Genomic DNA, 25,161 nt, shown 5'->3' on the forward strand with positions numbered 1-25,161 from the left:
GAGAAATGCAGTGATAGGTGATTTTGTCATTGTGTGAATCTTATAGCACGTGCTTACACAAATGCAGATGGTGGAGCCTACTACACAGCTAGCGGGTATGGTGTTGCTTATTGCTCCCAGGTGGCAAACACATATAGCATGTTACTGAACTGAATACTGTAGGTAACTGTGATACAATGGTAAGTATTTCTGTATCCAAACATAACTAAACATAGAAAAGGTACAGTAAAAATATGGTATATGTGATATTTTGGTATACATATTGGCTTTCATCCACAGTTCCTGACTCATAACTCCCATAGCCCTTGTTATATAATGTTGGGGAGCTTTAGGCCTCAGAAAACCGAATATCTGTCTCTCTGGCCTTCTGACCACCTCCTGCCCTCCTTTTTCTCCCCAAGGCAGGACTCTTCTCTCACCTCTCTTGGAGCTGACCATAAAGAAATTCTCTTACCTATCCTATCTGATTGTAGGCCATAAGAACCCCCAATTCAGAAGGAGTTCTGCCCCACACCCAGGAGGAAAGAATGCTGCACAGAGACACCAAGAAGAATCTGAACAGACAGGCCTTGCTGGGTTTCTCCACTCAGTCTGTTAGTATTAGACTATACCCTTCTTGCCCATTTCTGCATGGTTGTCAATCAAGACTACCCAGTGAAGTATCCATTAAGGCTCAAGAAGACTGGGTACAGAGTATTTCTAGGTACCTGAGCACATCGAGGTTTCTGGAGAGTGGCACACCGAAGCAGGGCATGGAAGCTCCGAGCCCCTTTCCCATACCTCACCTGTGCATCTCTGCATCTGCATTCTTTGTGGTATTCTTTATAATACACTGGTAAATGTGTTTCCCTGAGTGCCGTGAACAGCACTAGCAAATTAATTGAGCCCAAAGGGGAGGATGTAGGAATCTCAACTTGAAGCCAGTTGGTCAGAAGTTCCAGAGGTCAGACTTGTGACAGATATCTGAAGTAGGGGCAGTCTTGGGGACTGTGTGATCTGACACTATCTCCAGGTAGAGAGCATCAGAATGAATTGAATTGGAGGACACCAAGCTAGCACATCTGTAGAATCGACTGCTTGCTTGGTGGTGGCGAGAAACCTCTATACATTTGGTCTCAGGAGTCGTCTGTGGTTGTGATGTGAAAGGAGAGTAAAAACAGTTTTTGTTTTTTCCACTCAGTATAAAAGATAAAAACGTATACTCCTGTATAGGGCACTTACCATAAATAGAGTTTGCAGGACTCAATGCTGTTCTGGGTGAGTCAGCGAGTGAGTGGTGAGTGAATGTGAAGGACTAGGACATTACTATACACCACTGTGGACTTTATAAACACTCATACATAGGCTACACTGAATTTATTTTAACATATTTAACATAATAAATAACATATTTATTATTTAACATAGTAAATTAGCCTTAGCTTACTGTAAATTTTTTACTTTATAAACTTTTTAATTTTTTAAACTTTTTGACTCTTGTAATAATACTTAGCTTAAACACAAACACATTGTACAGCTGTACAAAAATATTTTTCTTTATATCTTTATTCTATAAGCTTTATTCTATTATCTTAAATTTTTAATGTTTTCAACTTTTTTTGTTGTTGTTGTTAAAAAATAGGACACAAAGACACATTAGCCTAGGCCTACACAGGGTCAGAATCATCAATGTCACTGTCTTCCACCTCTACATCTTGTCCCACTTGGAGGTCTTTAGGGACAATACCATGCATGGAGCTGTCATCTCCTATGATTACAATGCCTTCTTCTGGAAAACTTCCTGAAGGACCTCCCAGAGGCTGTTTAATAGTTACCTTTTTTTATAAATAAGCAGGAACACACTCTAAAACAACAAAATATATAGTAAATACATAAACCAGTAACATGGTCATTTATTATCATTCTCAAGTATTATGTACTGTACATAATTGTATGTGCTGGACTCTTACATGACTGGCAGTAAGTGGGTCTGTTTACACCAGCATCACCACAAACACATAAGTAATGCGTTGTGCTAGGACTTTATGACAGCTATGGGGTTACTAGGCTACAGGAATTTTTCAGCTCCATGATAATCTTATGGGACCCCATCATATATGTGGTCCATTTGACCAAAATGTCATTATGCAGTGCTTGACTATAATCCTGCTTACAGCATTTTGTACCCCAACCATACCCTCAGGTTGATATGCCTGGAGAAATGCCAGTTATACCTGGCCATACCACCCACAGCCTTGGTTCATGTTCTCATCATCACAGTTGCATTAGATGCCTTAATGATCACCCTCCTCTATTTTGGGCCATGGAGTACTTTGAGAATCCAACAATAACTCTGAACCTCTCCACGGAAGAATCACATGGTCACATAAGCACAATATTTTAGATATAACAGACAACCCTTAAAAGCTAATCTACAGACCCCAGCTCTCATCCTAATCCATTCTAAATTTTTCTCCATAGGGCTGGCAGTGTGAACTTGAAAAATAAATTTTATTGCATTGTTGGCTTTTTATTACCTTCAGAGAAGACTTCAAGCTCCCTAGTAAAGTATGTGAGACACCTCCCACGTACTGCTCACATTCCTTGGCCTACCTTTTCACTCCACCATTGCTGCAGCAATGAGCTGATGTGACCCAGCATCAGCTCTCCTCAGCTGTGCATCCCTTGCTTTCTGTTCCAGGACTTCTCTGCTCCTGGGACACTTGCAGAAACTGGCTCAGATAATCTATACATGTGCACCTGGAAGCATGAGAAAATTATCACCGCACGAACAAGCCTTAATCAATGAGGGTCAGGAGCCGGTAGATCCTGTTTGATGTCTAAGAAAGACAATTCTGATCCCTGTGGGATCAAGGCCCAGTGGCTTATAATGATGACCAGCTTACTAGCATGTCCTTGGAATGGTTTTTCCTCCTTCCGGTTTCACCTGCCCAGTTTTTCACTCCAGTTCCTTGGGAATGTCCCAAGATAAACTACCTGAATGCAAGCTCTTGTCTCAGGCTCTGCTCTTGGGGGGAACCCAGGCTCAAAGAGAGGGCACAAAGGCCCTGATTGATCTAATCCTGCCCACCCTTCAAATTTCATCTCCTGCAGCTCCAACCATCACACAGCTGGTACTGCTGAGCTTCTCACATTTCTGAGACACACTGCTGTTCCTCCTCCTTGTGACAAATTCTCACTTGTCATTTAAGTTATATCCTATGGGGCACCTCTTCAAAGAAAACATTCATGAAAACCTCTCCCCATGCCCTCACCAAGTACAAATAGTACTTGTACTTGTATAATAGCCATCCTTACAGGTGTGAAGTGGTATCTCATCTCATAGTGATTTTCACTTGCACTTCCCTGATGATTAGCGATGGTGAGCACATTTTCATGTAACTGTTGGCCATTTTTTGTGTCTTCTTTGGAGAAACGTCTGCTCAGATCCTTTGCCCATTTTTTTTTTTTTTTTTTGGTTCCCAAGTTTTATTCAAGAATTGATACAAAATATTTCAGATAAATAAAATTTAATCCTCATCTTTCTCCTCTTCTTTGTTCTGGTTAATTTGGAAATAACATAATTCATAACTCTCTTTACTGTTAGCAACTGTGCACAACCAATCACATAGATTATTCTTCAAATATTTTTTGTGAGATATTTCAAATATCTTCTGGAAAAAGGCACTTCCGGTGTCACAGTGAGCTTGCTCTTGCTCCTTTCGATGGTCACCACCCCTCCACCAAGATTCACAGCTTTTCCATTCACTTTGATCCTCTCTTGCAAAAACTGCTCAAAACTGGCAGCATGGCAGCATCCATGATTCCATCTTCTATGGGGTGGATGTGATCAAGAGTGAACTTCAGAACCTGCTTCTCTTTTTGTCCCCTTTCACGGCAAGCTTTTTTGCGGGCGCCCTGGTGGCAGTGGAGGCAGAAAAGTCCTTCGCTCATTTTAAAAATTGGGTTATTTTTTCTTCTGCTATTGAGTTGTAAGAGTTCCTTATATATTTTGGATATTAACTCCTTATCAGATATGTGGTTTGCAATTATATTTTCCTAGTCCGTCGGTTGCTTTTTAAGTTTGTCGATTGTTTCCTCTGCTGTGCAGAATTTTTTAGTTTGATGTAGTCCCGTTTATTTATTTTTGTTTTTGTAGCCTGAGCTTCTGACATGATATTAAAAAAAAAATCAGGCTGGGTGCAGTGGCTCACACCTGTAATCTTAGCACTTTGGGAGGCCAAGGCAGGCGGATCATTTGAGGCCAGAAGTTTGAGACCAGTCTGGCCAACATGGTGAAACCCCATCTCTACTAAAAATAAAAAAATTAGCTGGGCATGGTGGCACACACCTGTAGTCCCAGCTACTCGGGAGGCTGAGGCAGGAGAATTGCTTGAACCTGGGAGACAGAAGTTGCAGTGAACCAAGATGCGCCACTGTACTCCAGCCTGGGTGACAGAGCAAGACTCCATTTCAAAAAACAACCATTGTCAAGGCAGATGTGGAGAAGTTTTTCCCCTACGTTCTCTTCTAGGAGTTTTATGGTTTCAGGTCCATAGTACACTGTTGGTGGGAATGTAGACTGGTATAGCCATTATAGGAAACAGTATGGAGGCTCCTAAAGAAATTAAAAATGGAACTACCATATGATGCAGCAATCACTCTCCTGAGTATATGCCCAAAGGAGATGAAATCATCACCTTGTAAAGATGTCTGCACTCCCCTGTTCATTGTAATGTTATTTACAATAGCCAAGAAAGGAAACAAACTAAGTGCCTATTGACATTTAGGATGGATAAAGAAAATGGGTTTTGTGGTGTATATACAAGGTATTTTCAAAAAATTCATGGAAGGTCTGTTTTATTAAAAAAAAAAAAAAAAACCTATGTGGCTGGGCACGGTGGCTCACGCTTGTAATCCCAGCACTTTGGGGGGCCGAGGTGGGCAGATCATGAGGTCAGGAGATCAAGACCATCCTGGCTAACACGGTGAAACCTCGTCTCTACTAAAAAATATAAACAAATTAGCCGGGCGTGGTGGTGGGCGCCTGTAGTCCCAGCTACTCGGGAGGCTAAGGCAGGAGAATGGCATGAACCCGGGAGGCGGAGCTTGCAGTGAGCCAAGATCACACCACTGCACTCCAGCCTGAGTGACAGAGCGAGACTTCATCTCAAAAAACAAAACAAAACAAAACAAAAAAACGAAAACTACATATGGATTTCAAAATTGTTTGCAACAAAATAAACTAGTACTAACTTGTTTGTAACATGTCTGGACAGGATCTAGTTAGAGACACTAAGGATAACACATCAGTTTGAAAGAGTCCCTGTCAGAGCAACATGAATTCTGCTAAAATTGAAGCAAGAAGAAGCATCAAAGGTATGGTGAAGCTTGTGTGAAAGAATGATCAAATCACTGATTCTTTACAAAAGGTTTATGGAAACAATCCCCAAAGAAATCAGCAGTTTACAAATGGATAACTTGTTTTAAAAACAGATGAGGCAATGTTGAAGAGGAAGCCCATAGTGGCAGACCATCCACGTCAATTTTCAAGGAAAAAACTAATCTTGTCCATGCCCTAATTGAAAAGGATTGATGACTAACAGCAGAAACAATAACCAACACCAGAGACATCTCAACTGGTTCCACTTACGTAAATCTGACTGAAAAATTCAAGTTGAGTAAACTTTCCACTCAATGGGTGCCAAAACCGTTGCACCCAGATCAGCTGCAGGCAAGAGCAGAGCTTTCAATCCAAAGTTTAAAGATGTGACATCAAGCTCCTAAAGCAAAATAATTGTAATGGGAGATGAAACATGGCTTTACAGGTACGATCTTGAAGACAAAGCCCAATGCAATGGCCACCAAGAGGTGGAAATGGTCGAGTCAAAGCAAAAGTAGATTGGTCAAAAGAAAAATTAATGACAACAGTTTTGTGGGATGCTCAAGGCATTTTGCTCGTTGGCATTCTGGAGGGCCAAAGAACAATAACATCTGCTTATTATGAGAGTGTTTTGAGAAAGTTAGCCAAAGCTTTAGAAGAAAAATCCCTGGGAAAGCTTCACCAGAGAGTCTTCCTCCACCATGGCAATGCCCCTGCTCATTTCTCTCATCAAACAAGGACAATCTTTTTAGAGTTTCACTGGGAAATCATTAGGCATCCACCTTACAGTCCTGATTTGTATTCTTCTGACATTTTTTGATTTCGTAATCTTAAAAATCCCTATAAGGTACACCCATTTTTCTTCAGCTAATAATGTAAAAAGGACTGCACAGATGTGTTTAAATTCCCAGGACCCTCAGTTCTTCAGAGATGGACTAAATGGCTGGTATCACTGCTTTCAAAAGCATCTTGAACTTGATGGAGATTATGTTGAGACATAGTTCATACTTTCCATTTTTATCTTTTAATTCCATTTTTCCATGAACCTTTTGAAGCTCCCCCCATACAATGGAATATTATGCAGTCTTAAAAAAAGAAAAGGAGACCCTGTCATTTGCCACAACATGGGCGGACTTGGAGGACATTAGGCTAAGTGAAATAACCCAGACACAGAAAGGAAAACTTTGCATGACCTCACTTATGCATGGCATTTTCAAAAGAGCTCAAATACACAGAGATAGAGAATGAAACAGTGGTTACCATGATTGGGTGGTGGGGAGAGGAAATGAGGCACTGTAGGTCAAAGGATACAAAATATGAAAAGTCTCAACATCTAAGGTCCAACATGAAGACTAAAGTTAAATAAATTGTGTCTATAATCCCAGCACTTTGGGAGGCCGAGGCAGGCAGGAGATTGAGACCATCCTGGCTAACACAGTGAAACCCCGTCTCTACTAAAAATACAAAAAATTAGCTGGGCATGGTGGCAGGCGCCTGTAGTCCCAGCTACTCAGGAGGCTGAGGCAGGAGAATGGCGTGAACCCGGAAGGCAGAGCTTGAAGTGAGCTGAGATCGCGCCACTGCACTCCAGCTTGAGCAACAGAGCGAGACTCCATCTCAAAAAAAAAAAAAAAAAAAAATTGTATCATATTGGGAATTTGTGTTAAATAAGCAGATTTTAGCTGCCCTTGCCACAAAAAAGTAGCTATTTGAGATGATAGAAACATTAATCTGCTTCATAAATGTAACCATATTACTATTTATATATATCCCGTAACATTGTGCTATAAATCTCAAATATACACAATCTAAAATTTTTTTGGCTGACCACAGTGGCTCATGCCTGTAATTCCATCACTTTGGGAGGCCGAGGTAGGCAGATCACCTGAGGTCAGGAGTTTGAAACCAACCTGATCAACATGGCGAAACCCCGTCTCTACTAAAAATACAAAAATTAGCCGGGCATGGTGGCGTGCACCTGTAATCCCAACTATTCAGAGGTTGAGGCAGGAGAATCGTTTGAACCCTGGAGTTGGAGGTTGCAGTGAGCTGAGATTGTGGCATTGCACCCCAGTCTGGGCAACAAGAGTGAAACTCCATCTCAAAAAAAAAAAAAAAAGCTGTTTTTTAAATGACCTCTCCCCAGTTTTCATTACTTGACCTTCCTCTAGGATCTCATGGTCCTGGGCTCCCCTCTTCATAGCACTTACTGCTGTGCTGTAAATATTCATTTACCTGTTGCCTCCCTCACTGAACTGTAAAATTCTTGTGGCAGAACCAGTAGGTTTTATCTATTTATCCCTCTCAGCCTAGGACAGTACCTGAGATCCCAAACTAAAACTCGGTGATTATTGGTTGACAGGTTGAATAAGTGATGCGTGAGATTTCTGAATGAAGCCTGGAGCAGGTAATCTTCAGGTCTTGATAACATATGGATCTGAATGAATCTGGGGGAAAGTCTAGTTGAACTTGAGTCCCTGTGACCTGCAGAGGTGGGAGTCCCAGCTTGACTGGTAGAGTGGGTGGGGAAGGCCTCTTCTACAGCACAGCCATAAAAAATCTGGAATTGTGACACTTTCCCCTAAGGGGCCTCCTGGGACTTTACATGTCCTGTTGTGGGGAGTTGATTTTAACAGAATCTGTCAATGCTCTGTCCTTTTCAGGTCCAGCTTCATAAAAATATTCAAGGCATCATTTCTTCTGATTTTGCGTGATGATCCCTCTTGGGAGCCGTATTTGAAAGGTTACAGTTTGCATTTTTGACATTAAAGTTTACTTTTTCATTAAAAATAAAGTTACAAAGATGTAGGACATTTGGCTTCTTCAATACTTATTTGCTAGCAGACTTTGGGCAAGTTACCTAAACTCTCTGGGCTTCAGTGTCCCCCCATACATGTAAACTAAATGTTCCAGGGCCATCCATGCCCATGGGTAACAGTGAGGCCAGCACAAGAATATGCTGACCACTTGATTCCTGGCTGCATAACCACAGAATCTCCTCTGTTATTTCCAGGTGCCTAGAGGAGGTCTCTCATAGATGCCCATGTTCTCTTGACAAGCTATTTGGGAAGGACCCCTGGCTACTGTCACCACTGCCATGCCTGCCAGGAGGAGGCACCTTCCTGACACTTCACTGCTGCCGCTCAGCAGGCCTATCAAGTGGTTCTGCTGTATTCTAGGAGAAGCAGAAAGTCTCCTCTCACTTTGCACTGTGCTTTGTCACTTGGGCCCTGAAACACCATTGCCTGCCCCTGATGCCCCCACAGCTTCCTCTACCAACCAAGGCTGGGCTGGGAGACTAGGCACCACACCATTCCATTCTCCCTTCTCTTCTTCCATTCTCCCTTCCCTCCCTCTCTTCTTCCCACTGCCTCCAATGCACCTGTACTGGAACTTTCTCCTTTCTCACACTCACACACACACACATGCACATGCGTATATGCACACACAAAAGTCTCTTGTCGGCCGGGCACGGTGGCTCAAGCCTGTAATCCCAGCACTTTAGGAGGCCGAGACGGGCGGATCACGAGGTCAGGAGATCGAGACCATCCTGGCTAACACGGTGAAACCCCGTCTCTACTAAAAAATACAAAAAACTTGCTGGGCGAGGTGGTGGGCACCTGTGGTCCCAGCTACTCGGGAGGCTGAGGCAGGAGAATGGCGTGAACCCAGGAGGCGGAGCTTGCAGTGAACTGAGATCACACCACTGCACTCCAGCCTGAGCTACAGAGCGAGACTCTGTCTCAAAAAAAAAAAAAAAAAAAAAGTCTCTTGTCCCTCAGATCATACAAATATATGCTGGGGACAGGGGTGATCACATGCCCCACATGCCCAGTGGACATTTAGGCTCAGATAGGACAATTCTGCTACAGGGATGACAAAACCTACCTTCCGTGGTTGCTGTGAGAACAAGAAAGTGTAGATACAGTGCCTATTCTGCAGCAAACTTAACAATCAATTAAAATCCAGAATATGTAGAGAGCACCTAAGAGTCAATAAGAAAAAAATACATTGGGAGGCTGAGACGGGCGGATCACGAGGTCAGGAGATCGAGACCATCCTGGCTAACATGGTGAAACCCCGTCTCTACTAAAAATACAAAAAACTAGCCAGGCGAGGTGGCGGGCGTCTGTAGTCCCAGCTACTCGGGAGGCTGAGGCAGGAGAATGGCCTAAATCCGGGAGGCGGAGCTTGCAGTGAGCTGAGATCCGGCCACTGCACTCCAGCCCGGGCGACAGAGCAAGACTCCGTCTCAAAAAAAAAAAAAAAAAAAAGAAAAAAAAAGAAAAAAATACACACCAATATACAAAAAGTGAGCAAAAGATATCAACAAGTAATTGAAAATACAAATAACCAATAAACATATGAAAATATATTCTTAATCTTATTAAGTAAGCAGGGAAAGACAAATTAAAATGATGAAATACCAATTTTTACTTATCAGATTGGCCAAAACTAAAGCCTGAAAACATAAAGTGTCCATCTTGCTGTGTGTAAATGGGAAATCTAAATCTGATGGTGGAGGCATAAATTGGGCAGCTTTTTGAAAAGAATGATTTAGCAGTACCTATTACAATGAAAAACATAGGTACCTTTGCCTCAGTAAACTTACCTCCAGGTGTGTATTCCTAAAGAAATACTCAGAAACGTACCTCCAAGAGATATGTACAAGGAATTTCCCTTATGCATTGTTTGTAAAAGTAAAACAATGATGATCTCAATGCCCACTAATAGGGGAAAGGTTTAATTCACCATGATTCATAAATACAGTGAAATTCTATATAAAGTGGAATAGATTTATGTGGCATGGAAGGATCGCCAAAAAGTATTTTAAGATTAAAAAAAAAAAACAAGTAAAAAATATGTGCAGACTTACGCCTTTTTTTCATAGAAAAAAAGTCTAGGGGATTCACTGCTCAGCAGGCCATCCTGGCTATAGGGGCAGAACCATCACCCAGAGAGTAATTTCTTCGAAGGCAATGACCTAAGTCTTTCACATTTTATACATTCACAGCCCTCACAAAAACTGCTACATAATAAACACTAAACAAATGCCTATGAAAGGCAAGAAGGACATAAGAGAGGGAAAGAAGCAAAGAAATGAACAATCGTAGCACCTGAGGCCTGATTAAAGAAAGGAAAAAAGCTTATATGGGTCTTTTCATATTGACAAAGCTTTAGTGGAACACTCTTTTGGTGGGTTTTCAAGGGATCAGAACTTTTAGGCAGAAAACGGAGAAATACAGACATAAAGAAGAGACCTAAATATATAAGCATAACATTGGAAAAAAGCCTTTTCAGAACTGCAACTCATGCCTTATTCAAACATGTTCTGAACAAGGTCTCTTATCCAAAGTTGTTTCTGGCTTTAGACAGCAGGTGGCAGCAGAATCGAGCTTTCTGGTTGCAGAAACTTCCGGAGCCAGCCAGCTGTATAAAGTTTCAAATGGTTTTCGGAGGAGAAGCAGCTTTTGAGTAAAAACCTTTAATCTAAAAATCTAAACTCAACACAAAACAAAAACAAAACAGAGTGAGGAACTGGTGCCATTGGCCCCTGCCACGACAGATCCTGATGTCATTCCCTGCCTGCCATCTACAGAGCCACACCTTGTCCTTCGAAGAAATTCTGGGATTTCTACTGGCAGCGGCCAGGAAAGGAACTGAAGGTCGGTCTGTCCTGTTCTGATGTTGTCCTTGTCACATGTGGAAGCTGGTTCACCAGGAAACAGGCTCTGGTTAAGGCTGGGCTCACTGGAGAGGTTAACCCAAATTCAAAACACATTTATGGATAAAGGAAGGGTTTTTTAAAAGGAGACTCTGCAGGCAATAAAAAGAAATATAGTATTGATATATGCCACAATGTGGATGAACCTCAAAAACATCATGTTAAGTCAAAGATGCCAGTCACAAAAAGACCACATAACGCGTGAAACCATTTATAGGAAATCTTCAGAATAGGCAAATCTAAAGACAGAAAATAGATTAGTGGTTGTCTGGGGCTCAGGAGGTGGTGATTGGGGAATGACTGCTAATGAGTACACAGTCTCTTTGGGGAGTGATGAAAATATTCTAAAATTAGATTATGGTGATGACGCACAATTAAAGGGTACAATTGAGTTGTACCCTTTAAATGGGTGGACTTTATGGTATGTAAGTTATCTCAATAAAGCTATTTAAAAAAGGAAAAAAAGGGCCAAGTAGGGTGGCTCATACCTGTAATCTCAGCACTTTGGGAGGCTGAGGCTGTAGGATTGCTTGAAACCAGGATTTCAAGACCAGCCTGGACAACATAGTGAGACCCCCATCTCTACAAAAAATAAAAACTAGCTGGGCATGGTGGCACGTGCTTGTATTCCTGGCTACTCTGGAGGCTGAGGCTAGAGGACTGCTTGAGCCCAGGAGTTCGGAGACACAGTAAGCTATCATTGTGCCACTGCACTTCAGTCTGGGATAACTATTAAATGGGGGGTGGGGGGGGGGGGAGGGGGGGGGGAGGGAGGCAGAGAGAGAGAGAAAGTCTATGCAGTGTGCTACAGAAAATAATTGGAGATTGGTTAGAGGTACAATGTACCAATGACTGGTACATTGATGAATTTTACTTTTTGATCAGATTGTGGTATGATGGTAGCATAATATGCTTCCTAATTTGGTCACACACACTTGCTATCCCTAAGAACTACAAATACTTACCTTAAAGAGTGGAAGAGGTGCGTTGCCATCTCACTTTTTTATAGGATGGTGCTCTCCCTGGAAAGAAGGCAATAACAGGCCAGTGAAATAGCAGACATCTGAAGTCACACAGACCTGGCTTCAAATTCCAGTTCTTCCTCTTATTAGCTATAAGCCCTTATTAGCTATGAGTAAGAATTATATAACATACAATATAAAAGTGCCCAGTCCATAGTAAACATGGAATTTATGTGATATTCTTGGAATGTCCATCCTGACCAGTAAGATGACATTTTATCTCAAAACACAGCTGTGTCATGTTTTGCTACTGGTGCATCTCTAAAGATCTTCTCCACAGCCCTCTGCCCCCACCCCAAGTCCATTTGCCATCAATAACCTTACTTATTATCACTTTTTACAATGATGAGAAGACTCTGAGAATGGAAAAATAAGTCAATGGTAATACTGTGTTGGGAAGGATCTGAGTAGGAGGGAACCCGTCCCCTGGCTACCAGAAACACAGGACTAGAACAAGTAATACACACCTAGAATATAAGCCTGGATAACAACAGTGCAGGGGAAACGCTGTCCGCACCAGGACAGCTTTTATATGCAAGAATTTAGGTATTATAATCAGATGCATTTCTAGAAACTATGGAATATTAGGGAAAAAAGCCAACACATTAGCCAACATTGTACTTTACATTTATGCAGATTTTAAACTCCATAGGCATCTCCTAGTAGTTGTGGGGAAAATAATACTCTGTGCATGGCGTAATGGAAAAGAAAATGAGTTAAAGGGCCAGGTGCAGTGGCTTATGCCTGTAATACCAGCACTTTGGAAGGCTGAGTCAGGTGGATCACCTGAGGTCAGGCGTTCGAGACCAGCCTGACCAACATGGTGAAACCCCGTCTCCACTAAAAACACAAAATTAGCTGGGGGTGGTGGCGCGTGCCTGTAATCCCAGCTACTTAGGAGGCTGAGGCAGGAGAATTGCTTGAACCCGAGGAGGTGGAGGTTGCAGTGAGCCATTGCACCCTTGCACTCCAGCCTGGGCAACAAGAGCAAAAACTCCGCCTCAGAAAAAAAAAAAAAAGGAAAGAAAACAAAATGAGCTAAGGAGCTAGGCTGCCTTATTTCACAACCTCGGCTCTGTCTTCTATGAAACCAGGGCAACTATTTAACCCCTCCATGTCTGAGTTTCCTCATGTATAAATGAAGGGACTAATAGTACCTAGCTTAGAAGGCCATTATAAGGATTCTAAAAGTTAATCTAAAGAGCTTAGGACAGTGTTTGGCACACAGCAAGCACTCAGTAAATTCATTCATTCAATAAATGTTTATTGAATATAGGTGTGGCTGCTGTTTTAGCTGATGAGAATGCTAAAGTCAGTGAAACAGACGAAATCTGTGGAGCTTTCTTCCTTGGGGGAGGAGGCCAGCAACAACAACGAATGCATACAGAGGAAGAGCAATGGAGTAAATTGTGTTCCCTCCCCTCCCAAATTCATATGCTGAAGCCCTAACTGCCAACGCGATGGTACCTGGAGATGGGGCATTTGGGAAATAATTAGATTTAGAACAGGTTATGAAGGTGGGGACTCGTGATGGGATTAGTGCCCTTTTAAGAAGAGAAAGAGCCAGGTGCAGTGGCTCATGCCTGTAATCTCAGCACTTTGGGAGGCCAAAGCAGGAGGATTGCTTGAGCCCAGAGTTTGAGACCAGTCTGGGCAACATGGTGAGACGCCATCTCTATTAAAAATTTTAAAAATTAGCCCAGAGTGGTGGCACACACCTGTAGTCTCAGCTACTTGGGAGGCTGAGGTGGGAGGTTGAGGCTGCAGTGAGCTATGGTTCTCACCAGTGCACTCCAGCATGGCGGACAGAGCAAGGTTGTCTCAAATGAAAGAAAAAACAAGAGAGAGACACACACATCAGGGCTGTCTCTGTGTCTTGTGAGGACACAGCAAGAAGGCAGCTGACTGCTATCTAGGAAGAGAACCCTTACCAGGAACTGAAGCTGTCAGCATCTTTATCTTGGACTTCCCAACCTACAGAACTGTAAGAACTAAATGTCTGTTGTTTAACAGACATTTTGTCTATGGTATTTTGTTTGTTGCTGGTATTAGTTGATATTTTGGTATTGGTGCGTTGGTATATTTTAGTTTGTTGATATTTTGCTATCAGTAATCTCGCAGACTAATATAGATTTATATGTAAACATGTCTTTGAATAGGAACCTTGCAGAAGCCACATAGCTGGTTTTACTGATGCAAAGAGCCCTATGCTACAGTATGATGAGGTGAAGAGCCTACATTTCCTTTTCAGCAGTGGAACCCACTCTCCACAGTGTAGCCTTGGAGAAACCACCTGACTCTCATCTTATATTCCTGCATCTGTAAAATGACGAACTAGATGATACCCAAAATTTTAGATTCTGCCCATCTGATGGTTGGAATAACAGCCCACCTTCTAGGTCAATTACACACACAGATGTGCTAATGCTTAGGGTGGCAGAGAGGGTGTCCTGCAAGTAGACACTGATTATCCTAACTGTAACTTTCAAATGGAAAATTAATTAAATCTCTAAATTTGGATTTGGCTTCCTAGTTAGCAGTGTTTCCTTCCTGGAAAAGAAATAGTATGTGTCAGACAGAACAGCCCCTTCTGATCAGTTTTTTCCTTCTTCCTTGCATTATTGTTAGCTCTGACTGTGCAGTTCTCCTGGTGTCTCTTCCTCTCCAGATAACAGCCTAGAAAAAGGAGCTTATGGTTTCCTGAGGTTCTTTTGATAAATGGCTGACATTTGATTGAACTATTCTCATTTCACTTATTTTTCACTTCCACAGAAAAACTGTAGTGAGTATAACAGCACAAGGTAATCATTTTAAAATTATTCAGACATTTTATAAAATGTGATTCTGCTTCTCTCACCTCTGAAAGCTGTTCCTGGGGTGTTTTGGTTGTAAAGATTCATTCAAGTTCTTTTGCTTTTGGATTCTCCATATTCTCTGAGGAAGTGACTGCATCTAAGAATGTGTCCAAGGAAATATCTTATCACTTTCATCCTTTGATCCCTGGGCGCCTTTCACTGCCAGATATACCGAAGGAAACAAAAATCTTCTCTTAGCTCCCTGGTGCAGTGGAATTGAGGGATAACCACAAAGAATTCAGAGTACATCACATAATGGAACTATCAGAAAGCTTGTGATGGCAGAAACATATTTTCCTGGTGATGAGATTAGAAGGATCTTCATATAACCGTCAGATATGTTATTGTCACTTCTGAACAGTGCTTTTTATAGCAGATTGTTTCTCAAAAAGGAAATAGAAATGGTATTTTTTAATATGAAAAATATGTTCAATCTCATTATTAAGATAAATACAAATACAAATTATGAGGGGACTTAACAGATTGGCAAACATTAGAAAAGTGAACAACCTCCTCCGTTGGCATTCTTTTTTTTTTCTTTTCTGAGATGGCGTTTCACTGTTGTTGTCCAGGCTAGAGTGCAATGGTACTATCTCAGCTCACTGCAAACTCCACCTTCCAGTTTCAAACGATTCTCCTGACTCAGTCTCCCAAGTAGCTGGGATTACAGGCGCCTGCCACTATGCCTCGCTAATATTTGTATTTTTAGTAGAGATGGGTTTTCACCATGTTGGCCAGGCTTGTCTCGAACTCCAGACCTCGTGATTCACCTGCCTTGGCCTCGGGACTCTAATTTGCTGTATGGAGGGCAATCTGACAGTGTCTATCAGATTTTATAGTGCACAGAGCCTTGAATTTAGTAATTCTACTTTTAGGAACTTATCCCACAGATTTTCCAGACATGCTCAAAGATGTAGGTACAAAGATTTTATTACAGTATTAATTTGTAAGAGCAAAAAACCAGTCCATGAAGAAGACTAGTACAATAAGTTAATAATCTAGAGCATATCCATATAATGGAATACTATCAAAGAACAATTTTCACAATGCTCTGTTAAGTAGGGGGAAAGGTGCAGAAACATATGTAAGGAGTTTCATTTGTTTAATATACAGTTAGTGACACAGGTTGCATCTGGGGAGGAAAAGTAGGAGTTTTTTTGTTGTACACCTTTATCTTTCATGGTATCTCTTCTAAAAACTTCTGTACCATTTGTGTGTATTGTGTATTTTAAAAATTAATTTAAATTTCAACAACTGTTATAGTGATGCAAAAAACCCTATAGAAATAATAGTTTACATTCATTTAATTTTGCTATATGTCAGGTACTGATTTTTCAACCACAACCTTGTAAGATACGCACTATCATCCCCACTTCACAGGGGGAAAACTGTGGTAGAGAGAGGCTGAATAACTTGTACAAGGATTCATACCTAATCAGTAGCAGAGCTCAGATTTGAACCAAGACAGCCTGTTTCCAGAGACCATACTTTATCCACCATTCTATACTGCTCTGAGATCACAGACCTCCATGATGAACTCTTAATTAGAGTGTAGCCAATAGGAAACTCAGATAAACTCAGATATGCAAGTAATATCTCACTTCTTCATTTGCTTTTCACCTACTTAAATCTGACTCTGAGTCCCCACTCAGCTTGATTGGCAGAAATTGTAATCTCAGTCATTATTTGGACTCCCCACTGCAAGGGTTTTGCAAGGTCCTGGAGTCTTATATGGCGCCAAAGCCTGGCAGAGATTCTGCCAGTTGTCAATACATACTGGTTACAACTGACATGTCCATTGCAGTCCAGTACTCTCCTGTGGCCATATGTAGTCCTACTCACCCTCACTCATATACTGAAAACTTCTTATATTCTTGGGAAATCTTCTCCTTTCCTTTTCCTGCTGCCTTCAAAGACATTGATAATACTATCTTCATTGAGTTCAGGTTTTATCTACAGACAGCTAGATCCTTCTGCAAAATATCTCTAAGGTAAGAAATTACTAAGGGCCTACCTAACTTACTTAGATCAAAGGGATAGAGAAAGTACAGAAAGTAGACAGAGAAATTAATATTTAAATAGATTATCCTGCCACAGAGTCATAGCCATGAAAAACAGAGTAACTTTGGATTTGGAGCTTACCTCCTATCTCAAGTTTCCTTCTGCAAGTGTTGGACTTGCATGTTATGGAATGATGATTGTAATAAATAAATCATGCCTTCTATTGCTAGCAGATTTTGACTGAGATATAGGACAGTTAACAACTACAGTTTGAATGCAAAGGCAGACAGAGTATACTTTGCACAAGGGACAAAGAACTGATGGGGAAACAAGGACAGTCTCCCTTTACACCTTAAAAATCCTCAAATAAGAACTTGGCATCTGCTCAGCTAACTGACACATAAGTGCAGAAAAAAGACAAGATTGGAATCCAAGGAAGGAAATGTTAGAATCCAAGGGCCTGGAATCAAAGAGAATATATTTAAATAGAAACCAGGTTGATACCAGAACTTTGGGATGCCTAGAGTAGGCGGGAAAAAGATGTATGATCTAAGCATAGGATATTTCGAATACAGGAGCATGGATAAGAGGTCTGTCCCAAATTCCATCTGCCACCAATGAAAGCAGAAAGGAAATATGTAATGAGAGCCAAGCCATGGGGAAATAGTCCAAGATGGGTGTGCCTCCTGTGTATTTAGTAATCATGTTGAGCTCAGCAAATCTGAGTCTCTTTATTCCTTGAGCTACTGTCCATTTTAATGAACAGGGAACATTCGATCTCAAGCAGCTTCAGAAACTCAATTTTCCCCCAGCCTTTATCTAGATTGTATAGAGGAAAAGGTATAGCTGCAGTACTGGTCGATATTTGCTTGTGAGAGCTCTTGGGCAGCTAATTCCTGGTCCTTTGCTCCACCTAGTGGATTTTCAGGCTAGAGAGACTCTGGAAAAGAGATCAGTGATCAGAAGGGTGTACATTTGCTGATAAATAAGACTTACCAGTCAGTTTCTGGATTATCGTCCGTTTCTTTACTGATCCTATTCCATCCCAACATGTCCTTGTTTGAATTGATTGAAATCTTTTATTTATTTCCATTAATGCCAGATGTGTAGCTGTGAGTCATCAGAATCTAATGCGTTCCTTTTCTCTCTTCTTAATATATCAATAACATTATATAATCAGGAGACCCATATCAGCACAGGAAAGCATATTCCACTTATAATTATATCCTCTGAGGGCCAAACTCAATCAAACCTCAACAGGGTCATTTAATTAAACAATGACCTACCTACTTAACACTTTGGGGACTCCTTTGAACAAGTAATTGGTTAAAGAGTCATAGGACTCTTTCTTAAGAAATTTCACATCCAATTATAAAAACAGATGAAATAACATTGGAAAGCAGGGCAACGCTGAAAAATTTCAGGTAGAAGAGAATTCAGAGCTGACTCTTACACAATATCCATATGTGGAGTTAATGTTGGTTTAAGCCATTAGAGGTACAACATAAATTTGACAATCTATGCTTACTTTCTGGCTGACCATGCCCCTGTCAGTTACTAGCCTTAAAGGTCACCAAAGCATTATTCTTTATTCCTTACCTATATTTGATACTTAATTTTTGTTATGGATTGAATTGTGTCCCCCAAGTATTCATATGTTAAAGTGCTAACCCTCAGTCCCCCAGAATGTGACCTTATTTGGAGATAGGGTCTTTATAGAGGTAATCAAGTTAAAATGAGGTTGTTAGGGCATCTCTACTCCAGTATGACTGCTATCCTTATAAAAAAGGGACATTTGGAGACAGATGCACACAAAGGAAGAACACCATATGAAGATGAAGATGGCCCTCTACAAGCCAAGGAGAGTGGTCTGGAATGGATTCCTTCCTCACTTCCCTCAGAAAGAACTAACCCTGCTAATACCTTGATCTTGGATTCCCAGCCTCCAGAACTGTGAGAAGATAAATTTCTATAGCTTAAGTCACCCAGTTTGAAGAACTTTGAATGGCAGCCCTAGTGAATTAGTTCAATTGCCTCTGGCAAATGAATTAGAAGCTCACTGCAAAAATGAAATTAATCCGAGTGCTAGAGTTGGACAGGATCTCAGAAAATGTATTGCTCAATCCCCTTGTTTTGAAATAAATGCCCAAAGTCACACAGCAAATTGGTGACTTAGTCACTCTTTTAGCTCAACTTTCAATCCATCAATGTTCTATCACAGTCTGCCAACTATTTCAAAGATGGTGGCAAAATCAGCCAGTGATGATGATTAGATCCAAAACTTTGTCGCAAATAATTTTTTGGGGAACTATATGCAAGCATAGGTCCTTCCTAATTATTTGCTAATGGAAGCATGTGCTAAATAGGATGCCTGCCAGAAGACTGATACCCAGCAGAATAGCTAGACAGGTAATTTGACCTCTGGCTGGGCCTGTAGGATCCATCATCCCTCCAGACAAGCACTTGGTTGTGGTAAAGATCTGGCTGTGGTTGGAAGGCTGCCCCATCCCACTGAGGATGATTCATCAGAGCAACTTAATCATCTGTGGGTCAGAAGCTCAGGTTCATGTGAGCAGGGTAGGGGCTAAGGGAAAGAGAGTCTGAGTAATGCTTCACAGTGGGTGTGGGGACTTGTTATAATAGTAGGCACGCTGTTGATTAAAGTACATGACAGAAGTAATTGCCAGAGATCCCAAACCAGCCATCACCTAGCATTACAGAGATGTACCTAATATCAGACAGAAAGCCTAGTTTCAACTCTGCAGCAGAGCCTTTGAAAAGTCTCCAGAAGTAATTGGCACTTAATCAATGCAATCATTATTACAGCACATGGCTACTGCAGCTTCAGGCCCTCTTGCAACTACTGAACTGCAAAAGAGGAGACTATGTCTGTCTAATTTTACCACCACCAACATTTGATTCACTGTCTCAGACTAGATAGGAGTGAACGTATTTTCACATGTATATATTTCAGAAATACAGGTTCACTGTCAGTAAGAATTCAGTCTTGTATCTATGATGGTATAAACAGGGAGGGGCTTTTTCCCTTTATAGAGGCTTAATCAGCATTAATTTTGATAGATAGCAAAGTACAATCTACAGCAGGCTGCTAAGCATTTGCTTTTCATCTAATCTTCTCAACCCTCCATTCAGGATTTGGGGGAGTATGACTGTATCACTTGCTGAGATATGCAAGGCGCACATGCTGCTTGTAATTAAGGAAAAAAGAAATGTCGACTTTGCTCTTGGTCTTGCTTCATAAAGTGTTACCACTGGGCATCAAACTGGGTGTTTAAAGGAGAATACACCTCTCTTGCAGAGTAGACATGATTTTTAGGCCTAAGTCGTCTCTTCTTTTCCCAGCAGGAGTTCGTAGTTAACTTTCCACCACTCTGCAAAAGGCAATTAGAAAAAAGAAAAAGCCCAAGTTCCCCTCTCCACATCTTACAAAAGTCTTTCATGCATAATGGATGAGAGGAAATGGGGAGAAAGAAAAGAAACATCCTGAAATTTAAGGACCCGTAAATGTTTTCGTAGATGATGGTAGTCTCTTTCAGTGTTTTTCAAAGGATATTCCCAGATTACCCACCTCAGGATAACCTGCATTGTTGACAATGCAGATTGCCAGGCCTCATTAGGCCTGTATCAGAATTTACCGGACTAGGACCCTGGAATCTACATTGTTAGCAAGTGTCTCCAGGGATTCCTGTATACACCGAAACGGAGCGTACTCATCTATCTTCCCTATGTCTAAACATTGCTGTGCTCAGTATCTCCCTCCCTACACCTCTCCCTTGTTAATCAAATCAAGTCTCTCATCTTTAAATGTCTTTTTGTATGCAGATGGCTCTCAAGTTTATATCTACAGCCCACACCTCTTCCCTAAAACTCCAGAATCCTATACCTTACTGCCTGATTGACATTTAATAGGCATATTCAAAACCAAATTCTTGAATTTTCTCTCCAAACTTGTCCTTCCTCATCTCCATAAATAGCACCATGATTACCATAAAACCTTGAAGTCACTGTTGACTCCATCCTTGGCATCTTCCTCACTTTCTCTCATATTCATTTCCAATCCATCAGAATACTGTCAGCTCTACTTTCAAAATATGCCGCAAATCTTCCTCTATCTCGAAGACCAGATAGGAGGCTGCTATCAAAATATGATATTTTGATTATATTTTATATACTATATTATAGACTTGATATATTATATTATATTGTATACTCACAGCTACACAGTTGGCATTAGTGGAAATAAATGAAAGATTTCAATCAATTCAAACAAGGACACATTGGGATGGAATAGGGTATCGTCAGTAAATAAACTGATGATAATCCAGAAACGGACTGGTAAGTCTCATTTATCAGCTAATGTACACTCTTCTGATAGCAGCCTCTTATCTGGTCTCACTGCATGCTTTCTGTATCAGCCAGAATTCAGTTGCAGATAACAGAAGCCATTCTAGCTATTTGAAGCAGAAAGGGATTCAAAACAGTTGTGGTAGATTGATGTTACAAAAATCTTTCCTGTTTCACACACCTTTTTGCAATGTGTCTTCGCCACAACTCCCATAAAGATATGAAGTCTAGGCCGGGCGCGGTGGCTCAAGCCTGTAATCCCAGCACTTTGGGAGGCCGAGACGGATGGATCACGAGGTCAGGAGATCGAGACCATCCTGGCTAACACGGTGAAACCCCGTCTCTACTAAAAACTACAAAAACACTAGCCGGGCGAGGTGGCGGCGCCTGTAGTCCCAGCTACCCGGGAGGCTGAGGCAGGAGAATGGCGTGAACCCGGGAGGCGGAGCTTGCAGTGAGCTGAGATCAGGCCACAGCACTCCAGCCTGGGTGACAGAGCGAGACTCCGTCTCAAAAAAAAAAAAAAAAAAAAAGATATGAAGTCTATTTTTCTCTCCTTATAAATCTGGGCTAGCCCTTGGTTTAATTCTGACCAATGGAATGAAGTAGAAGTGATGCTGTGTCACTTTCAGACCTAGCCTTTAGAGGCTTTACGGCTCCCACTCTCCCTTTTAGAAGAAGGCAGCCATCCCGTAAGGAAGCTCAGGCTAGATTACTGAATGATGAGAGACCATAGGAGAGAGAGGGCTCAGCCTTTCAAGGCATCCCTGCCAAAATCCTAGACATGCAAGTGAGACAACATAGGCCCACTGACAGCTGAATACAACCATATATGTGCGGCCAGGGAGGATCAGCAGAATTTCCCAGCTAAACTAAGTTTTTGGGATGCTTGTTACACAGCAAGAGATAACTGAAATGTCACTGAATTTAAGGATTGCAAAACCACTGGAGGGTTGGCGGGGCAGGCTATAAATGTGGCCTCCAGGAATGACTCACAGAATAATACTGCAGAACTGGCCTGTTAGAAGAATCGTCGTTCCTGCCATGGTCTGGAAACTAAGGATCAAGAAGCCATCAACCACTTTCTAGCTTCAGAAACACACTATCTTAGTCATGCTCTGGACATCAGGAAGTCTCTACAAGTCTGTTGGCTCCAGAATCATACCACAGAGCCATTTTAGATAGCAAAATGAATAAACTGCCATGATCACCTTTTCCCCACTAAAGTTCGTTCTGAAATCAAGACTTATGCAAATACATATAACTAGCCAAAAGTAAATTATGTATCAACCTCTAGCTGCAAGACAATCTTTTTAGCTGTTTTATTCTTTATGTTTATTTTTTGTGGCAGGGTCTTGCTCTGTTGCCTAGGCTGGAGTGCATTGGTATAAACATGGTTCACTGTAGCCTTGAGCTTCTGGGCTCAGACCATTCTCTCACCTCAGCCTCCCATGCAGTTGGGACCACAAGTGTGTGTCACCATGCCCTGCTAATTTCTTGATTTTTTATAGAGACTGGGGTCTCACTTTATTGCCCTGACTGGTCTCGAACTCCTGGGCTCAAGCGATCCTCCTGTCTTGGCCCCCCAAAATGTGGGATTAACAGGAGTGAGCTACTGCACCCAGCCCACTTTTAGCTTTTTGACCTAGGCACTGTGGGAAGGCACAGAAGAAAGAATTTTTAAAAAAATGCTTTGTTCGCTATGTAACACTCACAATAGTGTTCACACAAAAGAGATTCTCATTAAATATTTGTTAAATGACTGAACTAAAGTTTGATAAAGCAAAAGCATAATTTAGAAATGACTGTCTCTAGTTATCCCAAAGTATGAAATTCTGTATGCCTAAAACTCTGTTTCTATAATTCCCTTTTATAAATATATTCTGGAATATCAAGAAAGATCTAGGATTCAGGATTTTTTTTTTCAGCCTAGTATTTACCATCTTTACTATCAGTATACAACCATCCCAAGTCAGACATGCTGGGTCTATTTGTTTTGTTTTGTTTTGTAATACATTTTAGTTGGAAAAGCTGAATTTGGGAGAATGGGAAGAAGGTTTTGAAGGGCAAGTCCTTCAATCATTTCTGCTTCCTATGGCTTTGGCCACCATCTCCCTTTGAGGGCTTGTTCTTCAGGATACTGACAGCTTGATTTCTCTGGGTAATGTCACACAAAGGAAATTAGCTCAGTATGTCTTCTACTGAATTCCATCTGTAGCTCAATGTTTGAAGGTATTTGTGAACATGACTACAGAGCAGTTTTGATAAGACAAGGCAATGTTCCAGTCTCTGAGAATATTTTCCCCAAAGAACCATTTTTTAAAATACCACTGAACAGCCTAAAAATCCACCCACACATGAGCAATCTCCTGCAATATACAGAAAGCTTTTCAGGTGTCACAGCCATAATAGCAGGTGGTTCCTTTGGGTAGAAAAATTATGGCAAGAATATAGCAACAGAAAGCAAACTGTTTTGATATTCTGGGTACAACTTTCCCCAAGTGAATCATTCCCATATGCCTACTTTTACCATGGGCGCCTTTCCAGAGGAAGTGATTCGTGTGAACGGAGGTGTAGAGATGCATTCTGGTGGGCACACTTCAATGGTACCCATATTTAGCAGATCCAATTAATCATCAGCTATTTGTCGACCCATTCCTCTGTAAGCCTCAAAATGCAAAATTCGAATATGAATTAGATATCTATTTTTGCTTTCCACATAACAAATACATAATCTTGTTAGGAAGATTCAGTAGTGCTCATTTAAGGCAAGGCTGCTTCTGAAATTTCATATAAATAGATTTTTAAATTCAAGCTTATAAAGAAGGCTGAGATTAGAGCAATTTGCAAAAGGCAGTCATTTAATTCACTTTTTATTATGAAATATTTGAGACATATAAATAGCTTAAAGAGCTTATTTACTCTGCTGTAAACTTTTGTTGCTTGTAAGATAAAAATCTGGACTAGTAAAAAAGACTTTGTTTCTAGATAGAACAGCAAAGTTGCAAATTAGGAGTTTTGCATAATTTTTTTCTTTCTCTATAGTATATAAGACTAGCATTTTTATTGTTTACAGATAAACCGAATCTCCCTTAGTGAAAAGGGACTTGTTGTTGCCCCCATCTCAATTTAAAACAAAAATCAACTAAGGTCTAATAGGAAAAGATGCGTACAGGAAGATTGCTAATGGAAAACTTTAATTTTTAAATTTTGTTTGTATTTAATTTTAAAATTTTTATTAGTTCATTTTATTTATTTGAATGGAAGACAACTGCATTGAAAAATAAAAAGAGCCCGGCACAGTGGCTCACACCTGTAATCCCAGCACTTTGGGAGGCTGAGGCGGGCGGATCACTTGAGGTCAGGAGTTCAAGACCAGCCAGGCCAACATGGTGAAACCCTGTCTCTACTAAAAATACAAAAAAATTAGCTGAGCACTGCGGTGTGTGTCTATAACCCAGCTACTCAGGAGGTTAAGGCAGGAGAATTGCTTGAACTCAGGAGGTGGAGGTTGCAGTGAGCTGAGATCACACCACTGTACTTCAGTCTAGGTGACTGAGCAAGACTCCATCTCAAAAAAAAAAAAAAGACAAGAAAAAAAGAAAAGGAAAGCACAGTCATTAAGCTACTTAATTCTGGCCTCTCCAAATCTTAGAGTGGTGTCATTTGTTAGCTGGGTGACCACGAACAAGTTCTTTAACCTCTCTGTGTCTCAGTTTCCTGATCTCTGTGGGGAGGATAGGATCCATCAGTTGGGGGTTAAATGTGAAGCACTTGGAACAATGCCTGGCACACAGTAAACGCTCTATCAATGGTAACTCACTTTCTTTT

At 41.1% G+C, this 25,161-nt stretch overlaps 1 pseudogene; it reads right to left on the bottom strand.

Annotated features, from left to right (window-relative positions):
- Nucleotides 1-3,509: 3,509 nt before the first annotated feature.
- LOC111522690 lies at nt 3,510-12,081 on the bottom strand (annotated as a pseudogene).
- Nucleotides 12,082-25,161: the final 13,080 nt, after the last annotated feature.

This window comes from Piliocolobus tephrosceles, chromosome 1 (genome assembly GCF_002776525.5).
Source record: "Piliocolobus tephrosceles isolate RC106 chromosome 1, ASM277652v3, whole genome shotgun sequence".
Lineage (NCBI taxonomy): Eukaryota > Metazoa > Chordata > Mammalia > Primates > Cercopithecidae > Piliocolobus > Piliocolobus tephrosceles.